This window comes from Amia ocellicauda, unplaced genomic scaffold (genome assembly GCF_036373705.1).
Source record: "Amia ocellicauda isolate fAmiCal2 unplaced genomic scaffold, fAmiCal2.hap1 HAP1_SCAFFOLD_65, whole genome shotgun sequence".
Taxonomy (NCBI): domain Eukaryota; kingdom Metazoa; phylum Chordata; class Actinopteri; order Amiiformes; family Amiidae; genus Amia; species Amia ocellicauda.
This window is the reverse complement of record NW_027102995.1, coordinates 245,001-259,309: the sequence shown is the minus strand read 5'-3', so window position 1 is coordinate 259,309 and position 14,309 is coordinate 245,001. Positions and strand designations below refer to the sequence as shown.

The window sequence follows — 14,309 nt, the reverse complement described above, 5'->3', positions numbered from 1 at the left end:
AGACAAATGTAAACCAGTAAAACATATGAAGAGAAACAAACCTTGAATATAAGTTCAGTTGTTTAAACATTTGACAAACTATGGTGAGGGGGTAAGAAAACACACAAATCCAGCAGCTCCTGTATTTCAATACACCAGAACCCAATATTATTGGCGAGTCGGGTAGTCCATCATCACAGTTCGAGGGCAGGCATCATTTCAGTAATTTCATCCCGTTGCATTCACATCCGTGCCTTGAATGAGATTGAATGTGATCTTTGCTCTCAAGTATGTTCCCAAGTTTTACACTTTCGTGCTTTGCATGAATGGGAATGGAACCATGTGTGTTGAATGAGGCTCCTTGTGAGCACTGAACTTTGTCCGGTGGAGTTCCTTTTTGTGTTGCTGTAATTGTGTCATTTCTCGATGAGAAAGATTAGGCAACATTTAGTCACTTCTAGCCATGATGCTCAATTTATTTATGAATGTACCCTAGTTACTAGGGACCGTTTACGTTGGAGAACAAGATCTATTGTATGCCTGTGTATTTGGGGAAGTCAAATCTGAAATAATGATGAAATTGCGTGTATCCAAAGTTAAAACTCGTGATTTGTCGCCCTCTGGTGTGTAAAAGATGCAAAAGCTTACAGCACCTCGTATTCCCAGTCGGTCTCCCATCCAAGTACTGACCAGGCCCGAGCCTGCTTAGCTTCCGAGATCGGACGAGATCGGGCGTATTCAGGCTAGTATGGCCGTAAGCCAGGGAGGCTGTCCCTGACGCTCTACTTAAAGGGAAGGCAATATCCGTTTCTGCCGTTCATACTTACAGTTGAACTGTCTCTCTACTCTAAAGCCCGGGACACACCAGCGCACCGCAGACAGTCCCTGCTAACACGCCACGTTGTGGCAACATTGTGGCAACGTTGTGCGTTAGCTGGGGTGCCACACCAGACCGGAACTATATATTACAAAACGAACACATTGTCTTGATAAAACAGCTGTAATTGAGTGCCTGACACGCCAGTCAAGCGCAATCTTGAGAAGGTGTGCATTTCAGTAAGGATTTCAATTGACATGCAGTATGAAACTGAAAGGAGGTTGCATCACTATGATGCATAACATTGCATGTATTGTATTTTCAAGTGTGTGCATTCATCCTGTTGTCATTTTGTTTTGAAAGTAGAAGAATCATTTTTGCTGAGGTTGCTGAGACAAATGTAAACCAGTAAAACATATGAAGAGAAACAAACCTTGAATATAAGTTCAGTTGTTTAAACATTTGACAAACTATGGTGAGGGGGTAAGAAAACACACAAATCCAGCAGCTCCTGTATTTCAATACACCAGAACCCAATATTATTGGCGAGTCGGGTAGTCCATCATCACAGTTCGAGGGCAGGCATCATTTCAGTAATTTCATCCCGTTGCATTCACATCCGTGCCTTGAATGAGATTGAATGTGATCTTTGCTCTCAAGTATGTTCCCAAGTTTTACACTTTCGTGCTTTGCATGAATGGGAATGGAACCGTGTGTGTTGAATGAAGCTCCTTGTGAGCACTGAACTTTGTCCGGTGGAGTTCCTTTTTGTGTTGCTGTAATTGTGTCATTTCTCGATGAGAAAGATTAGGCAACATTTAGTCACTTCTAGCCATGATGCTCAATTTATTTACGAATGTACCCTAGTTACTAGGGACCGTTTACGTTGGAGAACAAGATCTATTGTATGCCTGTGTATTTGGGGAAGTCAAATCTGAAATAATGATGAAATTGCGTGTATCCAAAGTTAAAACTTGTGATTTGTCGCCCTCTGGTGTGTAAAAGATGCAAAAGCTTACAGCACCTGGTATTCCCAGGCGGTCTCCCATCCAAGTACTGACCAGGCCCGAGCCTGCTTAGCTTCCGAGATCGGACGAGATCGGGCGTATTCAGGCTAGTATGGCCGTAAGCCAGGGAGGCTGTCCCTGACGCTCTACTTAAAGGGAAGGCAATATCCGTTTCTGCCGTTCATACTTACAGTTGAACTGTCTCTCTACTCTAAAGCCCGGGACACACCAGCGCGCCGCAGACAGTCCCTGCTAACACGCCACGTTGTGGCAACATTGTGGCAACGTTGTGCGTTAGCTGGGGTGCCACACCAGACCGGAACTATATATTACAAAACGAACACATTCTCTTGATAAAACAGCTGTAATTGAGTGCCTGACACGCCAGTCAAGCGCAATCTTGAGAAGGTGTGCATTTCAGTAAGGATTTCAATTGACATGCAGTATGAAACTGAAAGGAGGTTGCATCACTATGATGCATAACATTGCATGTATTGTATTTTCAAGTGTGTGCATTCATCCTGTTGTCATTTTGTTTTGAAAGCAGAAGAATCATTCAACAGGTTGCTGAGACAAATGTAAACCAGTAAAACATATGAAGAGAAACAAACCTTGAATATAAGTTCAGTTGTTTAAACATTTGACAAACTATGGTGAGGGGGTAAGAAAACACACAAATCCAGCAGCTCCTGTATTTCAATACACCAGAACCCAATATTATTGGCGAGTCGGGTAGTCCATCATCACAGTTCGAGGGCAGGCATCATTTCAGTAATTTCATCCCGTTGCATTCACATCCGTGCCTTGAATGAGATTGAATGTGATCTTTGCTCTCAAGTATTTTCCCAAGTTTTACACTTTCGTGCTTTGCATTAATGGGAATGGAACCGTGTGTGTTGAATGAGGCTCCTTGTGAGCACTGAACTTTGTCCGGTGGAGTTCCTTTTTGTGTTGCTGTAATTGTGTCATTTCTCGATGAGAAAGATTAGGCAACATTTAGTCACTTCTAGCCATGATGCTCAATTTATTTACGAATGTACACTAGTTACTAGGGACCGTTTACGTTGGAGAACAAGATCTATTCTATGCCTGTGTATTTGGGGAAGTCAAATCTGAAATAATGATGAAATTGCGTGTATCCAAAGTTAAAACTCGTGATTTGTCGCCCTCTGGTGTGTAAAAGATGCAAAAGCTTACAGCACCTGGTATTCCCAGGCGGTCTCCCATCCAAGTACTGACCAGGCCCGAGCCTGCTTAGCTTCCGAGATCGGACGAGATCGGGCGTATTCAGGCTAGTATGGCCGTAAGCCAGGGAGGCTGTCCCTGACGCTCTACTTAAAGGGAAGGCAATATCCGTTTCTTCCGCTCATACTTGCAATTGAACTGTCTCTCTACTCTAAAGTCCGGGACACACCAGCGCGCCGCAGACAGTCCCTGCTAACACGAAACGTTGTGGCAACGTTGTGCGTTAGCTGGGGTGCCACACCAGACCGGAACTATATATTACAAAACGAACACATTGTCTTGATAAAACAGCTGTAATTGAGTGCCTGACACGCCAGTCAAGCGCAATCTTGAGAAGGTGTGCATTTCAGTAAGGATTTCAATTGACATGCAGTATGAAACTGAAAGGAGGTTGCATCACTATGATGCATAACATTGCATGTATTGTATTTTCAAGTGTGTGCATTCATCCTGTTGTCATTTTGTTTTGAAAGCAGAAGAATCATTCAACAGGTTGCTGAGACAAATGTAAACCAGTAAAACATATGAAGAGAAACAAACCTTGAATATAAGTTCAGTTGTTTAAACATTTGACAAACTATGGTGAGGGGGTAAGAAAACACACAAATCCAGCAGCTCCTGTATTTCAATACACCAGAACCCAATATTATTGGCGAGTCGGGTAGTCCATCATCACAGTTCGAGGGCAGGCATCATTTCAGTAATTTCATCCCGTTGCATTCACATCCGTGCCTTGAATGAGATTGAATGTGATCTTTGCTCTCAAGTATGTTCCCAAGTTTTACACTTTCGTGCTTTGCATGAATGGGAATGGAACCATGTGTGTTGAATGAGGCTCCTTGTGAGCACTGAACTTTGTCCGGTGGAGTTCCTTTTTGTGTTGCTGTAATTGTGTCATTTCTCGATGAGAAAGATTAGGCAACATTTAGTCACTTCTAGCCATGATGCTCAATTTATTTATGAATGTACCCTAGTTACTAGGGACCGTTTACGTTGGAGAACAAGATCTATTGTATGCCTGTGTATTTGGGGAAGTCAAATCTGAAATAATGATGAAATTGCGTGTATCCAAAGTTAAAACTCGTGATTTGTCGCCCTCTGGTGTGTAAAAGATGCAAAAGCTTACAGCACCTCGTATTCCCAGTCGGTCTCCCATCCAAGTACTGACCAGGCCCGAGCCTGCTTAGCTTCCGAGATCGGACGAGATCGGGCGTATTCAGGCTAGTATGGCCGTAAGCCAGGGAGGCTGTCCCTGACGCTCTACTTAAAGGGAAGGCAATATCCGTTTCTGCCGTTCATACTTACAGTTGAACTGTCTCTCTACTCTAAAGCCCGGGACACACCAGCGCACCGCAGACAGTCCCTGCTAACACGCCACGTTGTGGCAACATTGTGGCAACGTTGTGCGTTAGCTGGGGTGCCACACCAGACCGGAACTATATATTACAAAACGAACACATTGTCTTGATAAAACAGCTGTAATTGAGTGCCTGACACGCCAGTCAAGCGCAATCTTGAGAAGGTGTGCATTTCAGTAAGGATTTCAATTGACATGCAGTATGAAACTGAAAGGAGGTTGCATCACTATGATGCATAACATTGCATGTATTGTATTTTCAAGTGTGTGCATTCATCCTGTTGTCATTTTGTTTTGAAAGTAGAAGAATCATTTTTGCTGAGGTTGCTGAGACAAATGTAAACCAGTAAAACATATGAAGAGAAACAAACCTTGAATATAAGTTCAGTTGTTTAAACATTTGACAAACTATGGTGAGGGGGTAAGAAAACACACAAATCCAGCAGCTCCTGTATTTCAATACACCAGAACCCAATATTATTGGCGAGTCGGGTAGTCCATCATCACAGTTCGAGGGCAGGCATCATTTCAGTAATTTCATCCCGTTGCATTCACATCCGTGCCTTGAATGAGATTGAATGTGATCTTTGCTCTCAAGTATGTTCCCAAGTTTTACACTTTCGTGCTTTGCATGAATGGGAATGGAACCGTGTGTGTTGAATGAAGCTCCTTGTGAGCACTGAACTTTGTCCGGTGGAGTTCCTTTTTGTGTTGCTGTAATTGTGTCATTTCTCGATGAGAAAGATTAGGCAACATTTAGTCACTTCTAGCCATGATGCTCAATTTATTTACGAATGTACCCTAGTTACTAGGGACCGTTTACGTTGGAGAACAAGATCTATTGTATGCCTGTGTATTTGGGGAAGTCAAATCTGAAATAATGATGAAATTGCGTGTATCCAAAGTTAAAACTTGTGATTTGTCGCCCTCTGGTGTGTAAAAGATGCAAAAGCTTACAGCACCTGGTATTCCCAGGCGGTCTCCCATCCAAGTACTGACCAGGCCCGAGCCTGCTTAGCTTCCGAGATCGGACGAGATCGGGCGTATTCAGGCTAGTATGGCCGTAAGCCAGGGAGGCTGTCCCTGACGCTCTACTTAAAGGGAAGGCAATATCCGTTTCTGCCGTTCATACTTACAGTTGAACTGTCTCTCTACTCTAAAGCCCGGGACACACCAGCGCGCCGCAGACAGTCCCTGCTAACACGCCACGTTGTGGCAACATTGTGGCAACGTTGTGCGTTAGCTGGGGTGCCACACCAGACCGGAACTATATATTACAAAACGAACACATTCTCTTGATAAAACAGCTGTAATTGAGTGCCTGACACGCCAGTCAAGCGCAATCTTGAGAAGGTGTGCATTTCAGTAAGGATTTCAATTGACATGCAGTATGAAACTGAAAGGAGGTTGCATCACTATGATGCATAACATTGCATGTATTGTATTTTCAAGTGTGTGCATTCATCCTGTTGTCATTTTGTTTTGAAAGCAGAAGAATCATTCAACAGGTTGCTGAGACAAATGTAAACCAGTAAAACATATGAAGAGAAACAAACCTTGAATATAAGTTCAGTTGTTTAAACATTTGACAAACTATGGTGAGGGGGTAAGAAAACACACAAATCCAGCAGCTCCTGTATTTCAATACACCAGAACCCAATATTATTGGCGAGTCGGGTAGTCCATCATCACAGTTCGAGGGCAGGCATCATTTCAGTAATTTCATCCCGTTGCATTCACATCCGTGCCTTGAATGAGATTGAATGTGATCTTTGCTCTCAAGTATTTTCCCAAGTTTTACACTTTCGTGCTTTGCATGAATGGGAATGGAACCGTGTGTGTTGAATGAGGCTCCTTGTGAGCACTGAACTTTGTCCGGTGGAGTTCCTTTTTGTGTTGCTGTAATTGTGTCATTTCTCGATGAGAAAGATTAGGCAACATTTAGTCACTTCTAGCCATGATGCTCAATTTATTTACGAATGTACACTAGTTACTAGGGACCGTTTACGTTGGAGAACAAGATCTATTCTATGCCTGTGTATTTGGGGAAGTCAAATCTGAAATAATGATGAAATTGCGTGTATACAAAGTTAAAACTCGTGATTTGTCGCCCTCTGGTGTGTAAAAGATGCAAAAGCTTACAGCACCTGGTATTCCCAGGCGGTCTCCCATCCAAGTACTGACCAGGCCCGAGCCTGCTTAGCTTCCGAGATCGGACGAGATCGGGCGTATTCAGGCTAGTATGGCCGTAAGCCAGGGAAGCTGTCCCTGACGCTCTACTTAAAGGGAAGGCAATATCCGTTTCTGCCGCTCATACTTGCAGTTGAACTGTCTCTCTACTCTAAAGTCCGGGACACACCAGCGCGCCGCAGACAGTCCCTGCTAACACGAAACGTTGTGGCAACGTTGTGCGTTAGCTGGGGTGCCACACCAGACCGGAACTATATTTTACAAAACGAACACATTGTCTTGATAATACAGCTGTAATTGAGTGCCTGACATGCCAGTCAAGCGCAATCTTGAGAAGGTGTGCATTTCAGTAAGGATTTCAATTGACATGCAGTATGAAACTGAAAGGAGGTTGCATCACTATGATGCATAACATTGCATGTATTGTATTTTCAAGTGTGTGCATTCATCCTGTTGTCATTTTGTTTTGAAAGCAGAAGAATCATTCAACAGGTTGCTGAGACAAATGTAAACCAGTAAAACATATGAAGAGAAACAAACCTTGAATATAAGTTCAGTTGTTTAAACATTTGACAAACTATGGTGAGGGGGTAAGAAAACACACAAATCCAGCAGCTCCTGTATTTCAATACACCAGAACCCAATATTATTGGCGAGTCGGGTAGTCCATCATCACAGTTCGAGGGCAGGCATCATTTCAGTAATTTCATCCCGTTGCATTCACATCCGTGCCTTGAATGAGATTGAATGTGATCATTGCTCTCAAGTATGTTCCCAAGTTTTACACTTTCGTGCTTTGCATGAATGGGAATGGAACCGTGTGTGTTGAATGAGGCTCCTTGTGAGCACTGAACTTTGTCCGGTGGAGTTCCTTTTTGTGTTGCTGTAATTGTGTCATTTCTCGATGAGAAAGATTAGGCAACATTTAGTCACTTCTAGCCATGATGCTCAATTTATTTACAAATGTACACTAGTTACTAGGGACCGTTTACGTTGGAGAACAAGATCTATTGTATGCCTGTGTATTTGGGGAAGTCAAATCTGAAATAATGATGAAATTGCGTGTATCCAAAGTTAAAACTCGTGATTTGTCGCCCTTTGGTGTGTAAAAGATGCAAAAGCTTACAGCACCTGGTATTCCCAGGCTGTCTCCCATCCAAGTACTGACCAGGCACGAGCCTGCTTAGCTTCCGAGATCGGGCGTATTCAGGCTAGTATGGCCGTAAGCCAGGAAGGCTGTCCCTGACGCTCTACTTAAAGGGAAGGCAATATCCGTTTCTGCCGCTCATACTTGCAGTTGAACTGTCTCTCTACTCTAAAGCCCGGGACACACCAGCGCGCTGCAGCCAGTCCCTGCTTACATGCCACGTTGTGGCAACATTGTGGCAACGTTGTGCGTTAGCTGGGGTGCCACACCAGACCAGAACTATATATTACAAAACGAACACATTGTCTTGATAAAACAGCTGTAATTGCGTGCCTGACACGCCAGTCAAGCGCAATCTTGAGAAGGTGTGCATTTCAGTAAGGATTTCAATTGACATGCAGTATGAAACTGAAAGGAGGTTGCATCACTATGATGCATAACATTGCATGTATTGTATTTTCAAGTGTGTGCATTCATCCTGTTGTCATTTTGTTTTGAAAGCAGAAGAATCATTCAACAGGTTGCTGAGACAAATGTAAACCAGTAAAACATATGAAGAGAAACATACCTTGAATATAAGTTCAGTTGTTTAAACATTTGACAAACTATGGTGAGGGGGTAAGAAAACACACAAATCCAGCAGCTCCTGTATTTCAATACACCAGAACCCAATATTATTGGCGAGTCGGGTAGTCCATCATCACAGTTCGAGGGCAGGCATCATTTCAGTAATTTCATCCCGTTGCATTCACATCCGTGCCTTGAATGAGATTGAATGTGATCTTTGCTCTCAAGTATGTTCCCAAGTTTTACACTTTCGTGCTTTGCATGAATGGGAATGGAACCGTGTGTGTTGAATGAGGCTCCTTGTGAGCACTGAACTTTGTCCGGTGGAGTTCCTTTTTGTGTTGCTGTAATTGTGTCATTTCTCGATGAGAAAGATTAGGCAACATTTAGTCACTTCTAGCCATGATGCTCAATTTATTTACGAATGTACCCTAGTTACTAGGGACCGTTTACGTTGGAGAACAAGATCTATTGTATGCCTGTGTATTTGGGGAAGTCAAATCTGAAATAATGATGAAATTGCGTGTATCCAAAGTTAAAACTCGTGATTTGTCGCCCTCTGGTGTGTAAAAGATGCAAAAGCTTACAGCACCAGGTATTCCCAGGCGGTCTCCCATCCAAGTACTGACCAGGCCCGAGCCTGCTTAGCTTCCGAGATCGGACGAGATCGGGCGTATTCAGGCTAGTATGGCCGTAAGCCAGTGAGGCTGTCCCTGACGCTCTACTTAAAGGGAAGGCAATATCCGTTTCTGCCGTTCATACTTACAGTTGAACTGTCTCTCTACTCTAAAGCCCGGGACACACCAGCGCGCCGCAGACAGTCCCTGCTAACACGCCACGTTGTGGCAACATTGTGGAAACGTTGTGCGTTAGCTGGGGTGCCACACCAGACCGGAACTATATATTACAAAACGAACACATTGTCTTGATAAAACAGCTGTAATTGAGTGCCTGACACGCCCGTCAAGCGCAATCTTGAGAAGGTGTGCATTTCAGTAAGGATTTCAATTGACATGCAGTATGAAACTGAAAGGAGGTTGCATCACTATGATGCATAACATTGCATGTATTGTATTTTCAAGTGTGTGCATTCATCCTGTTGTCATTTTGTTTTGAAAGCAGAAGAATCATTCAACAGGTTGCTGAGACAAATGTAAACCAGTAAAACATATGAAGAGAAACAAACCTTGAATATAAGTTCAGTTGTTTAAACATTTGACAAACTATGGTGAGGGGGTAAGAAAACACACAAATCCAGCAGCTCCTGTATTTCAATACACCAGAACCCAATATTATTGGCGAGTCGGGTAGTCCATCATCACAGTTCGAGGGCAGGCATCATTTCAGTAATTTCATCCCGTTGCATTCACATCCGTGCCTTGAATGAGATTGAATGTGATCTTTGCTCTCAAGTATGTTCCCAAGTTTTACACTTTCGTGCTTTGCATGAATGGGAATGGAACCGTGTGTGTTGAATGAGGCTCCTTGTGAGCACTGAACTTTGTCCGGTGGAGTTCCTTTTTGTGTTGCTGTAATTGTGTCATTTCTCGATGAGAAAGATTAGGCAACATTTAGTCACTTCTAGCCATGATGCTCAATTTATTTACGAATGTACCCTAGTTACTAGGGACCGTTTACGTTGGAGAACAAGATCTATTGTATGCCTGTGTATTTGGGGAAGTCAAATCTGAAATAATGATGAAATTGCGTGTATCCAAAGTTAAAACTCGTGATTTGTCGCCCTCTGGTGTGTAAAAGATGCAAAAGCTTACAGCACCTGGTATTCCCAGGCGGTCTCCCATCCAAGTACTGACCAGGCCGGAGCCTGCTTAGCTTCCGAGATCGGACGAGATCGGGCGTATTCAGGCTAGTATGGCCGTAAGCCGGGGAGGCTGTCCCTGATGCTCTACTTAAAGGGAAGGCAATATCCGTTTCTGCCGCTCATACTTGCAGTTGAACTGTCTCTCTACTCTAAAGTCCGGGACACACCAGCGCGCCGCAGACAGTCCCTGCTAACACGAAACGTTGTGGCAACGTTGTGCGTTAACTGGGGTGCCACACCAGACCGGAACTATATTTTACAAAACGAACACATTGTCTTGATAATACAGCTGTAATTGAGTGCCTGACACGCCAGTCAAGCGCAATCTTGAGAAGGTGTGCATTTCAGTAAGGATTTCAATTGACATGCAGTATGAAACTGAAAGGAGGTTGCATCACTATGATGCATAACATTGCATGTATTGTATTTTCAAGTGTGTGCATTCATCCTGTTGTCATTTTGTTTTGAAAGCAGAAGAATCATTCAACAGGTTGCTGAGACAAATGTAAACCAGTAAAACATGTGAAGAGAAACAAACCTTGAATATAAGTTCAGTTGTTTAAACATTTGACAAACTATGGTGAGGGGGTAAGAAAACACACAAATCCAGCAGCTCCTGTATTTCAATACACCAGAACCCAATATTATTGGCGAGTCGGGTAGTCCATCATCACAGTTCGAGGGCAGGCATCATTTCAGTAATTTCATCCCGTTGCATTCACATCCGTGACTTGAATGAGATTGAATGTGATCTTTGCTCTCAAGTATGTTCCCAAGTTTTACACTTTCGTGCTTTGCATGAATGGGAATGGAACCGTGTGTGTTGAATGAGGCTCCTTGTGAGCACTGAACTTTGTCCGGTGGAGTTCCTTTTTGTGTTGCTGTAATTGTGTCATTTCTCGATGAGAAAGATTAGGCAACATTTAGTCACTTCTAGCCATGATGCTCAATTTATTTACGAATGTACCCTAGTTACTAGGGACCGTTTACGTTGGAGAACAAGATCTATTGTATGCCTGTGTATTTGGGGAAGTCAAATCTGAAATAATGATGAAATTGCGTGTATCCAAAGTTAAAACTCGTGATTTGTCGCCCTCTGGTGTGTAAAAGATGCAAAAGCTTACAGCACCTGGTATTCCCAGGCGGTCTCCCATCCAAGTACTGACCAGGCCAGAGCCTGCTTAGCTTCCGAGATCGGACGAGATCGGGCGTATTCAGGCTAGTATGGCCGTAAGCCAGGGAGGCTGTCCCTGACGCTCTACTTACAGGGAAGGCAATATCCTTTTCTGCCGTTCATACTTACAGTTGAACTGTCTCTCTACTCTAAAGCCCGGGACACACCAGTGCGCCGCAGACAGTCCCTGCTAACACGCCACGTTGTGGCAACGTTGTGGCAACGTTGTGCGTTAGCTGGGGTGCCACACCAGACCGGAACTATATTTTACAAAACGAACACATTGTCTTGATAAAACAGCTGTAATTGAGTGCCTGACACGCCAGTCAAGCGCAATCTTGAGAAGGTGTGCATTTCAGTAAGGATTTCAATTGACATGCAGTATGAAACTGAAAGGAGGTTGCATCACTATGATGCATAACATTGCATGTATTGTATTTTCAAGTGTGTGCATTCATCCTGTTGTCATTTTGTTTTGAAAGCAGAAGAATCATTCAACAGGTTGCTGAGACAAATGTAAACCAGTAAAACATATGAAGAGAAACAAACCTTGAATATAAGTTCAGTTGTTTAAACATTTGACAAACTATGGTGAGGGGGTAAGAAAACACACAAATCCAGCAGCTCCTGTATTTCAATACACCAGAACCCAATATTATTGGCGAGTCGGGTAGTCCATCATCACAGTTCGAGGGCAGGCATCATTTCAGTAATTTCATCCCGTTGCATTCACATCCGTGCCTTGAATGAGATTGAATGTGATCTTTGCTCTCAAGTATGTTCCCAAGTTTTACACTTTCGTGCTTTGCATGAATGGGAATGGAACCGTGTGTGTTGAATGAGGCTCCTTGTGAACACTGAACTTTGTCCGGTGGAGTTCCTTTTTGTGTTGCTGTAATTGTGTCATTTCTCGATGAGAAAGATTAGGCAACATTTAGTCACTTCTAGCCATGATGCTCAATTTATTTACGAATGTACCCTAGTTACTAGGGACCGTTTACGTTGGAGAACAAGATCTATTGTATGCCTGTGTATTTGGGGAAGTCAAATCTGAAATAATGATGAAATTGCGTGTATCCAAAGTTAAAACTCGTGATTTGTCGCCCTCTGGTGTGTAAAAGATGCAAAAGCTTACAGCACCTGGTATTCCCAGGCGGTCTCCCATCCAAGTACTGACCAGGCCCGAGCCTGCTTAGCTTCCGAGATCGGACGAGATCGGGCGTATTCAGGCTAGTATGGCCGTAAGCCGGGGAAGCTGTCCCTGACGCTCTACTTAAAGGGAAGGCAATATCCGTTTCTGCCGCTCATACTTGCAGTTGAACTGTCTCTCTACTCTAAAGTCCGGGACACACCAGCGCGCCGCAGACAGTCCCTGCTAACACGAAACGTTGTGGCAACGTTGTGCGTTAGCTGGGGTGCCACACCAGACCGGAACTATATTTTACAAAACGAACACATTGTCTTGATAAAACAGCTGTAATTGAGTGCCTGACACGCCAGTCAAGCGCAATCTTGAGAAGGTGTGCATTTCAGTAAGGATTTCAATTGACATGCAGTATGAAACTGAAAGGAGGTTGCATCACTATGATGCATAACATTGCATGTATTGTATTTTCAAGTGTGTGCATTCATCCTGTTGTCATTTTGTTTTGAAAGCAGAAGAATCATTCAACAGGTTGCTGAGACAAATGTAAACCAGTAAAACATATGAAGAGAAACAAACCTTGAATATAAGTTCAGTTGTATAAACATTTGACAAACTATGGTGAGGGGGTAAGAAAACACACAAATCCAGCAGCTCCTGTATTTCAATACACCAGAACCCAATATTATTGGCGAGTCGGGTAGTCCATCATCACAGTTCGAGGGCAGGCATCATTTCAGTAATTTCATCCCGTTGCATTCACATCCGTGCCTTGAATGAGATTTAATGTGATCTTTGCTCTCAAGTATGTTCCCAAGTTTTACACTTTCGTGCTTTGCATGAATGGGAATGGAACCGTGTGTGTTGAATGAGGCTCCTTGTGAGCACTGAACTTTGTCCGGTGGAGTTCCTTTTTGTGTTGCTGTAATTGTGTCATTTCTCGATGAGAAAGATTAGGCAACATTTAGTCACTTCTAGCCATGATGCTCAATTTATTTACGAATGTACCCTAGTTACTAGGGACCGTTTACGTTGGAGAACAAGATCTATTGTATGCCTGTGTATTTGGGGAAGTCAAATCTGAAATAATGATGAAATTGCGTGTATCCAAAGTTAAAACTCGTGATTTGTCGCCCTCTGGTGTGTAAAAGATGCAAAAGCTTACAGCACCTGGTATTCCCAGGCGGTCTCCCATCCAAGTACTGACCAGGCCAGAGCCTGCTTAGTTTCCGAGATCGGACGAGATCGGGCGTATTCAGGCTAGTATGGCCGTAAGCCAGGGAGGCTGTCCCTGACGCTCTACTTAAAGGGAAGGCAATATCCGTTTCTGCCGCTCATACTTGCAGTTGAACTGTCTCTCTACTCTAAAGTCCGGGACACACCAGCGCGCCGCAGACAGTCCCTGCTAACACGAAACGTTGTGGCAACGTTGTGCGTTAGCTGGGGTGCCACACCAGACCGGAACTATATTTTACAAAACGAACACATTGTCTTGATAAAACAGCTGTAATTGAGTGCCTGACACGCCAGTCAAGCGCAATCTTGAGAAGGTGTGCATTTCAGTAAGGATTTCAATTGCCATGCAGTATGAAACTGAAAGGAGGTTGCATCACTATGATGCATAACATTGCATGTATTGTATTTTCAAGTGTGTGCATTCATCCTGTTGTCATTTTGTTTTGAAAGCAGAAGAATCATTCAACAGGTTGCTGAGACAAATGTAAACCAGTAAAACATATGAAGAGAAACAAACCTTGAATATAAGTTCAGTTGTTTAAACATTTGACAAATTATGGTGAGGGGGTAAGAAAACACACAAATCCAGCAGCTCCTGTATTTCAATACACCAGAACCCAATAT

At 43.4% G+C, this 14,309-nt stretch overlaps 11 non-coding genes and 1 pseudogene across 11 annotated transcripts; all 12 read right to left on the bottom strand.

The window, feature by feature from the left end:
- Nucleotides 1–620: 620 nt before the first annotated feature.
- Nucleotides 621–739, bottom strand: LOC136741149 (5S ribosomal RNA). The gene has a single exon (XR_010813898.1). It is a non-coding gene; the product is annotated as a 5S ribosomal RNA (ribosomal RNA).
- A 1,069-nt stretch (nt 740–1,808) lies between these two features.
- On the bottom strand, nt 1,809–1,927 carry LOC136740788 (5S ribosomal RNA). Its single transcript, XR_010813555.1, has one exon. It is a non-coding gene; the product is annotated as a 5S ribosomal RNA (ribosomal RNA).
- Nucleotides 1,928–2,993: 1,066 nt separating this feature from the next.
- LOC136740787 (5S ribosomal RNA) lies at nt 2,994–3,112 on the bottom strand. The gene has a single exon (XR_010813554.1). It is a non-coding gene; the product is annotated as a 5S ribosomal RNA (ribosomal RNA).
- Nucleotides 3,113–4,167: 1,055 nt separating this feature from the next.
- LOC136741148 (5S ribosomal RNA) lies at nt 4,168–4,286 on the bottom strand. Its single transcript, XR_010813897.1, has one exon. It is a non-coding gene; the product is annotated as a 5S ribosomal RNA (ribosomal RNA).
- A 1,069-nt stretch (nt 4,287–5,355) lies between these two features.
- Nucleotides 5,356–5,474, bottom strand: LOC136740786 (5S ribosomal RNA). The gene has a single exon (XR_010813553.1). It is a non-coding gene; the product is annotated as a 5S ribosomal RNA (ribosomal RNA).
- A 1,066-nt stretch (nt 5,475–6,540) lies between these two features.
- LOC136740785 (5S ribosomal RNA) lies at nt 6,541–6,659 on the bottom strand. The gene has a single exon (XR_010813552.1). It is a non-coding gene; the product is annotated as a 5S ribosomal RNA (ribosomal RNA).
- A 1,055-nt stretch (nt 6,660–7,714) lies between these two features.
- On the bottom strand, nt 7,715–7,823 carry LOC136741285 (uncharacterized; annotated as a pseudogene).
- A 1,066-nt stretch (nt 7,824–8,889) lies between these two features.
- On the bottom strand, nt 8,890–9,008 carry LOC136740885 (5S ribosomal RNA). Its single transcript, XR_010813647.1, has one exon. It is a non-coding gene; the product is annotated as a 5S ribosomal RNA (ribosomal RNA).
- A 1,066-nt stretch (nt 9,009–10,074) lies between these two features.
- Nucleotides 10,075–10,193, bottom strand: LOC136741022 (5S ribosomal RNA). The gene has a single exon (XR_010813779.1). It is a non-coding gene; the product is annotated as a 5S ribosomal RNA (ribosomal RNA).
- Nucleotides 10,194–11,248: 1,055 nt separating this feature from the next.
- Nucleotides 11,249–11,367, bottom strand: LOC136740943 (5S ribosomal RNA). Its single transcript, XR_010813702.1, has one exon. It is a non-coding gene; the product is annotated as a 5S ribosomal RNA (ribosomal RNA).
- Nucleotides 11,368–12,433: 1,066 nt separating this feature from the next.
- Nucleotides 12,434–12,552, bottom strand: LOC136740783 (5S ribosomal RNA). Its single transcript, XR_010813550.1, has one exon. It is a non-coding gene; the product is annotated as a 5S ribosomal RNA (ribosomal RNA).
- Nucleotides 12,553–13,607: 1,055 nt separating this feature from the next.
- LOC136741139 (5S ribosomal RNA) lies at nt 13,608–13,726 on the bottom strand. Its single transcript, XR_010813889.1, has one exon. It is a non-coding gene; the product is annotated as a 5S ribosomal RNA (ribosomal RNA).
- Between the last annotated feature and the right edge of the window lie 583 nt (nt 13,727–14,309).